The following is an 8,290-nucleotide window of genomic DNA, read 5'->3' as shown; positions in this document are numbered from 1 at the left end:
TCTCCACACATCTGTTGAGACTTTTGCCCTTGATGAAAACAACAAGCATTATAAATATATGTACGTATATGGAATAATTATTCTGAGAAAAACAGGATGAGGGACTGAGTGAGGCTAAGTAACAATGACCTCTTGTTACTGAACTAAGGAAGAGCAGATAGCTAATTGATTTGCCAAGAAGTTATCCATGGCTGCAAGTTAACCTGGAATTTGATCTCTAGTTATGACACACGTGCAGCAAGATGAAACGTGAGGTTTTTCTTTTTTTAAGGCATCACTGCTGTTCAGCTCCTCCTCCCAAGAACTCTAATTCTTACATGAGTCTAGCTTCTCTCACTCGTTGACATTTAGTAGTTGAGGCCTGCCTCCAACCCATAAAATCAACCTGTCACTTTGGTGAAGTAACTCCCCTGCTGGGGGGCAGGGGAAATATCAACTGAGAAGAAGCCAGATGAGAAATGTAACCGGGGCACAACTTGACCCATCCTTTGCAACGTCTTCGACATCCACAGTTTTCCTGATTGGAAAGAAGGATGCAAGGATGCCCGATCGCTTGCTCCTTCCAGTTCCGTGGAGCCAAAAGCTTCACTTGTGGCTATGCACGCCAGTTGCCTGCTGACCTTTTATGGGTTGCAACCCCGCGTGCTTGAGCAACTGATTTGTTCCAGCTGCAGCTATATTTTCTACCTTCCTTGTTACTTAATTGATCCTGGCTGTGCCTGGCCCTGGAAAGAAGCCCTCCTGGACCTTGCAACATATGCTATATATCCTGTATGTTCTCCCGTGTCCTGACAAGGAACATAAAAATCAGAAACGGCAGGAGACGAGGGGAGGGGGGAATCCAGTGGAACAGTATGAATGCAAATCACTTGGCTTGTCTCCTGTGTCTCTCAACCTCTGTCCGCTGCTCCCTGGACCAACTGACTTTCTTCTTGCAGACAGCTCATCTCTCGAGACAAATTATCTCTTCAGATTTTAAAAAACTGTAATCACCTACAGACCTTTACAGACAGAAGAACAAAAACAGAACAACAAATGGTTTCCTTTTTCTTTGTTCTTTATGCCATATGCATTTCTAAGTTCTTTTCTTTTGCTTCCTTTATATATATATATAATTGAAGTATAGTTGACTTACAGTGTTCTAGGTGCACAGCAAGGGGATTCAGCTATACATATACACATATATTGTTTTTGATACTATTTTCCATTATAGGTTATTACAAGATATTGACTGTAGTTCCCTGTGCCATACAGTAAACCTTTGTTGTTTGGTGCATATCTATTTTTTTAATTAGAAATCTAGCATTCTATTCATACTATGTTAAACCAGTGGAATCAAAATGTCATACATTTTTTAGTTAGCAAAAATTCACAAGTTTTCTAAAATATATATATATATTATGCATATATATGTATGTATACAAAAACTTTTCTACTACACTTGATAAAGGTTTAAAAAGGAACATCAAAAAAAGAAGAGATGAAGAAATTGGAAATCATTAACTAAATAAATGGGAGCACTAAATAGGAAATAGAAAAAGTGAAACAAAGTAGATAAAAGAAAAGATCACATTTCTAAGTTCTAAAGAAAACATTTAGGAGGCTCTTTTATTTATTGTACAACTTAGGTAAAGAATCTGCCTGCAATGCAGGAGACCCTGGGTTCGATCCCTGGGTTGGGAAGATCCCCTGGAGAAGGAAATGGCAACCCACTCCAGTGTCCTTGCCTGGAGAATCCCATGGACAGAGGAGCCTGATGGGCTATAGTCCATGGGTCGCAAGAGTCAGACACGACTGAGGGACTAAACCAGCACCAGCACCACCAAGGACTTGATGGAGCGTTTGCCTCCAGGGAAAGAGAACTGAGTTAGAGTTCTGGCCCTGTTGGAGCTCATAGTCATACAAGAGACAAAGATACAAATACGAACAGCTGCAATATCATGGGACGTGTCTTAGTCTAGATCACCAATTCCCAATGCACGATGAGTGACCTCTGGGTCTCCCAAGACACTTAGGTGGATCTGCAAGGTCCAAACGCTTTTTATCATGAAACTAACATGGTATTTGCCTTTTCACCCTCTTTCTCTTGTGAGTGTGAAGTGGAGTTTCCCAGAGACAATGTGACAAATAAAGTCACAATGGATCACAGAAGTAAATAGAACCATCAAGTTGGCTTCTGTTAAACCAGGCACTAAAGAGATGTTCAGAATGTAAAACAACACGCTCTCCTCGTGATCATTTTCTTTTCCAAAATATAGCTGTCTTTCCTAAAAACGTTTCCATGATTTACTATTATTTTTAAATGAATTAACAAAGAATTCTCAGAAGCAATTTCTTATATAGTTACTGTTCAGTTGCTAAGTTGTGTCTGACTGTTTGCGACTCCGTGGACTACAGGCTTCCCTGTCCTTCACCATCTCCCTGAGTTTGTTCAAACTCATGTCCATTGAGTCAGTGATGGCATCCAACCATCTCGTCCTCTGCCACACCCTTCTCCTGCCCTCAGTCTTTCCCAGCATCAGCACAAGTACATGCACACACATACACACACTTGTGCGTGTGTATGCTCTCCCAGTCATGTCCGACTCTTTGCAACTCCATGGACTATAGCTTGTCAGGCTCCTAGTCCACAGGATTTGCTGCTGCTGCTGCTAAGTTACGTCAGTCGTGTCCGACTCTGTGTGACCCCATAGACGGCAGCCTACCAGGCTCCGTCGTCCCTGGGATTCTCTAGGCAAGAACACTGGAGTGGGTTGCCATTTCCTTCTCCAACGCATGAAAGTGAAAAGTGAAAGTGAAGTCACTCAGTCGTGTCTGACTCTTCATGACCTCATGGACTGCAGCCCACCAGGCTTCTCCGTCCATGGGATTTTCCAGGCAAGAGTACTGGAGTGGGTTGCCATTGCCTTCTCCAGGGGAATCTTCCTGACCCAGGGACTGGACCCACGCCTTCTGTGTCTCCTGCTCTGACAGGCAGATTCTTCAGCACTGAGCCACCTGTGAAGCCCAGGGTCTTTTCCAGCATCAGGGTCTTTTCCAATGAGTCTTATCTTCACAGCAGGTGGCCAAAGTATTCAGCTTCAGGATCAGTCTTTCCAATAAGCATTCAGGGTTAATTTTCTTTAGGATTGACTGGGTTGATCTCCTTACCGTCCAAGGGACTCTCAAGAATCTTCTCCAACACCAAGTTACACAATTAGAAAGGAGCTGACCCAGGCTATGGGTCTCAGAATCCTGTGTGTAAGCTCATCTCTCTCCTATTTTTTTGTGATTAATCTTCCTTTTCTATTAATGGATTTACTCTTTTATTATAACTTTTTATTGGATTATAGTTGCTTTACAATATTGTGTTATTTTCTGCTGTACAGCAAAATGAATCAGCTATACATGTACATATATACAGTCTCTTTTGGGATTTCCTTCCCATTGAGGTCACTACAAGGCACTGGGTAGAGTCCCTATCTATTTTATATGTACTATTTTGCATGTCAATTCCAATCTCCCAATTCAATCCACTCCCCCAATTTCCATCCCTTGGTGTCCTTAGGTTTGTTCTGTATGTTTGTATCTCTATTTTTACTTGCAAATCTGTACCATTTTTCTAGATTCAACAAATCTAGTCTTTTTAATGTCTATCATTCATTACTCTCCTTTGACACCTATAAATATCCCCACTTATGTTTCACTAAAATGCGAGAACTGTAAAGGAATAGAGCACTATTCTTTCTGAGACAGAACTGCATTCATTCATTCCTTTACACATCCATTTAGCATTTAGTGAACATCTATTTTGTGCCTGTTATTGTAATTGGTTCTGGGAATGAAAAGATGAACTATAATGTCTGCTTTGAAGGAGTTTCTGTTCAGAGAGACAGTGTGGCACAGTGTGCAGCATGCAGAGCTGACGTGAGGCACTAATCCCTGCAATTTGATGACTGCTGGGGTTACAAATCCTCATGTATTTCCACACTTCTTTTGCCCTCGTCCCATAGAGTTTATTGGAGGAGGAAATGGCAACACACTCCAATATTCTTGCTGGGATAATTCCATGGACAGAGGAGGCTGGCAGGTTACAGTCCATGGGGTCACAGAGTCAGACAGGACTGAGCAACTGAGCAAGCATAGAGTTTATAATTTTGCTGTGGCAAATATGTTCAAAGGATGAAGAGAAGAAAAAATCTTCCAGAATCTAGAGTAAGAAGCTGCCTAATCCTGTAGAGAGGAAAATGGTGAGGTCTCAATAGAAGAGGTAAGATTTAGGGTAGGTTTTGGAGGTTGAGTTGAAGTTGGCAGAGAAAAGGAAAGAAGAATGTTGCAGGTGGAAGTAGCTGCATGCTCAGAGACATAAAAACAAGAAATGGCCAAAAGGAAGAGAAACGATAGCCCAGATCTAAATAGTGATTGGCACTATCATCAGAAGATGATTGCTGATTAATGACCAAACCAATGCTCCAGGGCAAAGTGTGAGGGACGCCAGGGCGATGGGGGGTCGGGGGAGGTTGCTCCAAGCTCAGAGAAAGCTTCAGGTGCAGGGTCAGGTTAGAAGCAAAGAAAGAAATAGCTGCAAAGGCTAGAGAGGTCTGAGGCTTTGATTTTTAATCCATTGGGATATAATTCTTTAAACTTGAGTATTGAGGAAGTTGTCTTTTGAGTATTTGTCAGCCTGAGGAATGGGCTTCTTCCACTTCTTGGGGAAATAGAAGGGAGCCTAAGTATTTTTAATATAAAACTTTATGTTGTCTGTATAAAAGCTCTTGGGAGAAAGACTTGAAAATCTCATATGGCCTCAGCATCCCTGAAGAAATGGTTCAGACTAACACTTTCCGTTATACTGCAAGAGTGCTTTGAGAGCGAACATGTCTGATGAATTCACCCTCAACTCCACCTGGCCAGGTATGGATCAGGCGAACCAGCTCCTCTTTCCTACTGTCAGCACAGAGAGAGGAAAATGAGATTTAAGTTCAAATGAAGTATGGCTGGGAAAAATCTATATGTCATATAAGGGCATCAGTAAGTGCCTTAAAAAAAAAAAAAACAACTCTCATTTCGTATCGGAGTAAAGCTGATTAGCAATGTGATAGTTTCAGGTGTGCAGCCAAGTGACTCAGCCACACACACACATGCATCCATTCTCTCCCAAACTCCCCTTCCATCTAGGCTGCCATGTAGCACCGAGCGGATCCCTGTGCTATACACTAGCTCCTTGTTGGTTATCATTTTAAATATAGCAGTGTGTATATGTCCATCCCAATCCCCCTAACTATCCTTTCTTCCCATCCTTCTCCCCTGTAACCAAAAAAATATATGGAATGCTTCACGAGTTTGCATGTCATCCTTGCGCACAGGCCACACTAATCTTCCCTGTATTGTTCCACTTTTAGTACATGTGCTGCTGAAGTCAGCACCTTTTTTGTTGTTCTTTTGGCTAAAATGATAAGAACAAAGAGTTCTAATGCTGTGTCTGGATAGAATTTATTTTAAAGCGGTTTGTTGTTGCTTTTTCATTTTGGTTTTTGCAGAAATTGTCACCACTCTTTCGATTCCCACTTTGCTGTGTTGGGATTGCCCAGAGTGTGTGTCCCATAAGAAGACTAGAAATATTTTTAAATTGAATAGATCTGTGATGGTTTTAGGTTCCCTGGCAAAAAATTTCGCATGGGTAAATCATTTTCACTGAAAAGCAGTTAGGAGAATAGGTGAAGAGAGGAAATGGACCAATTTTATTTTTCTTTTCTAACTACAGCGTCTTTAAGACCAAAGCTGAGGTTTGCAATTGGCAGCTAGGAGAAGCTGACAGCTGCATCTTTTCAGATTGGGGCACAGTCTACCCTCTAACTCTTTACTCCTTGTGCTGGAAAAAGTGACTCTGCTCAAAGATTTCAGGCAGAAAATAGTGTTTGTTTATTCTTCAAAGACTTCTATTGGCTTCTCTTGCTGTCTTTCTGGATGTGCCTAGAAGGGACCCATTGTGTGCAAAGCTTGTCAGCACCATTATTTGTGATTCAAAAAACATTTATTAAGCCTCTGGTATAGACCTGTCCCTATAGTTGGTGACAAGGATGCAGAGACTTAAGAATTCTTCTTCCTGTCCAGAGGTCACCACGATTACTGAGGGAGTCAGGAGGGCCAGCTGCTGTGGAAGCGACAGTGGGGACTCCTGGCCCTCCCTGGGGTGTCAGGGAGGATGCTCTGGAGGAGGGGACAGCCTGAGTTGAAACAAGAGGGACCAGACAAATCACCAGGGACCTGGGAAGTGGTTACAGACCACGAGAAAGATGATGAGAAATCAAGGGACAGTGTGGGATCTCCTGTAGCCACAGTAGCTTCCAAAGCCTGCAGCAAAGTACCTTCTGGTGAGCAAGGAGGGAGCATCTTGAGAGAGTTAGAGACACGAGGTGAGGGGCCTTAGCGTCAGGGGAGGTGGTGCATCCATCAGGGTCCTGACAAGTGCAGACAAAGGTCCACTCACAGAGCAGGGTTAAGGGACCAGTGACGCCAGTGGATCGCAAGAACTAGGAGCCAGACAAGGCCAGGACCACTCCCAGGGGAGGAAGCAGTGAGACCGGGGCTGCGAGGACGGTCACGCACCAGGACGGTGAAGATGGTCACCCACCAGGAGATGCTTTTCAGGGACCAAGCCGTAGCTGGAACTCGGGCACTGCAACAGGGAGGAGATGGGAGGCCATGCCTTGAACTCTGTTTCCTGTAGACTTCCACCCTACCCAGCCCCTCCGTTGGCCAAAGTCAACCAGCGGCCAGAGGGCAGCAGAGCTCTGGGAGGCAGGGGTCAGTGCTCAGACACAGAGCATCCACATTATCACGTTCTGTATCTAAAGCACAATCACAGTCAGTGTTGACCTTCGCACAGATATGAGGAAGGTTATTTTATAAGTTTTAAGACATGCCAAGTGAAACATGGGGTTTAGATAAGTATTGCAAACATAGGTAATTATGATAAGCTTTTAGTAACAGCTGATGGGTTTCCTGTATTTTACCACATGTATTGCTAAAAACCACCTTCTAACATTTAAGACCTAGATCTGTTCTTCCTATAAGCCCTGGGATGTTTATTTGATTCAGTGACTATTTGGTGGAAATTCGGCTGAATTTTCCTTAGAGATTTACATATTCCTGTGAGGCACATTAGGGGGAATCATGTGAATGGAAGAACAGAATATGGAGAAAGAAAACATTTGCTGAATACTTACTCAGTTCAGTTCTGTCCAGTTGCTCAGTCATGTCCAACTCTGCGACCTCATGGACCGCAGCACACCAGGCTTCCCTGTCCATCACCAACTCCCGGAGTTTACTCAAACTCATGTCCACTGAGTTGGTGATGCCATCCAACCACCTGATCCTCTGTTGTCCCCTTCTCCTCCAGCCTTCAATCTTTCCCAGCATCAGGGGCTTCTCCAGTGAGTTAGTTCTTTGCATCAGGTGAATACCTACTATGTGCCTACAATCTCATTTCAACTTCACAGCCACCTTCTAATTTTTTCACACACTGTAGGTGGGATTACCTCAGAAGCTCATTACAAACTCATGGAACCAGGATTCAGACCTGAGTCTTTACGATGCCAAAGCCCATCCTGTTTTCAGAAAACCAGTGTCTGTGTTAACCTGTCATGTGGTCTCATACACTAAAGGTTCCTGCTAGAAAACAGGCAAATTACTTTGTTTCTTTCCTCCTCCTCTCCCTCTTTCTTCCTTCCTTCTTTCCTCCCTTCCTTCTTCCTCCCTCCTCCACTTTCTTGTTCCTTTCTTTCTTGCTATTATTTTCTAAACTCAGCATATCACAGGCAACATTTTTTTCATCTCCCATCTCTGATCCTTCCTTTAGAAAACAAATCCTATATGATAAATGGTATAACCTTTAGCTTAAATAGCTACTAAATAGATCAGCATTGCAGAAGCTTATTCCTATATGAGCCATCTGTGTGAAGAACTCCTATGACAAGAAAACAGGAGCCTGCTTTTAGAGGCTCCCAGGGAAGAGAACAGCTTATTATAGAGAGTTTCTTTGCAGGGATCATATTTGCAAAACTTGATCTGAAAAGAACACAGTAAGGAGGGATGTGAATTCTGTCTTACCTGTTCTGGTTCCAGTGTTATTTGAGTTTTAAACTTCTGGAAAATTTTATCTTCCATTGATTCACATTTTGCCATGGAATCCAATTCTTCCCTGGATGTTTCAGCTGAAAAATCATCAATGGAACTATTAGAGAAACAGGAATAATACAACTGACCATTCACATAGGCTGAGGGAACCCAGTTTGAGATAAGTCAAGTC

General features: G+C 42.9%; 1 non-coding gene across 1 annotated transcript; it reads right to left on the bottom strand.

The window, feature by feature from the left end:
- Positions 1-5,298: 5,298 nt before the first annotated feature.
- Positions 5,299-5,405, bottom strand: LOC112586335. Its single transcript, XR_003110795.1, has one exon. It is a non-coding gene; the product is annotated as a U6 spliceosomal RNA (small nuclear RNA).
- Between the last annotated feature and the right edge of the window lie 2,885 nt (positions 5,406-8,290).

The sequence above is a fragment of the Bubalus bubalis genome, chromosome 7 (genome assembly GCF_019923935.1).
Source record: "Bubalus bubalis isolate 160015118507 breed Murrah chromosome 7, NDDB_SH_1, whole genome shotgun sequence".
In the NCBI taxonomy this organism is placed as follows: domain Eukaryota; kingdom Metazoa; phylum Chordata; class Mammalia; order Artiodactyla; family Bovidae; genus Bubalus; species Bubalus bubalis.
The sequence above is the reverse complement of the archived record's forward strand: the minus strand, read 5'-3'. Positions and strand labels throughout refer to the sequence as shown.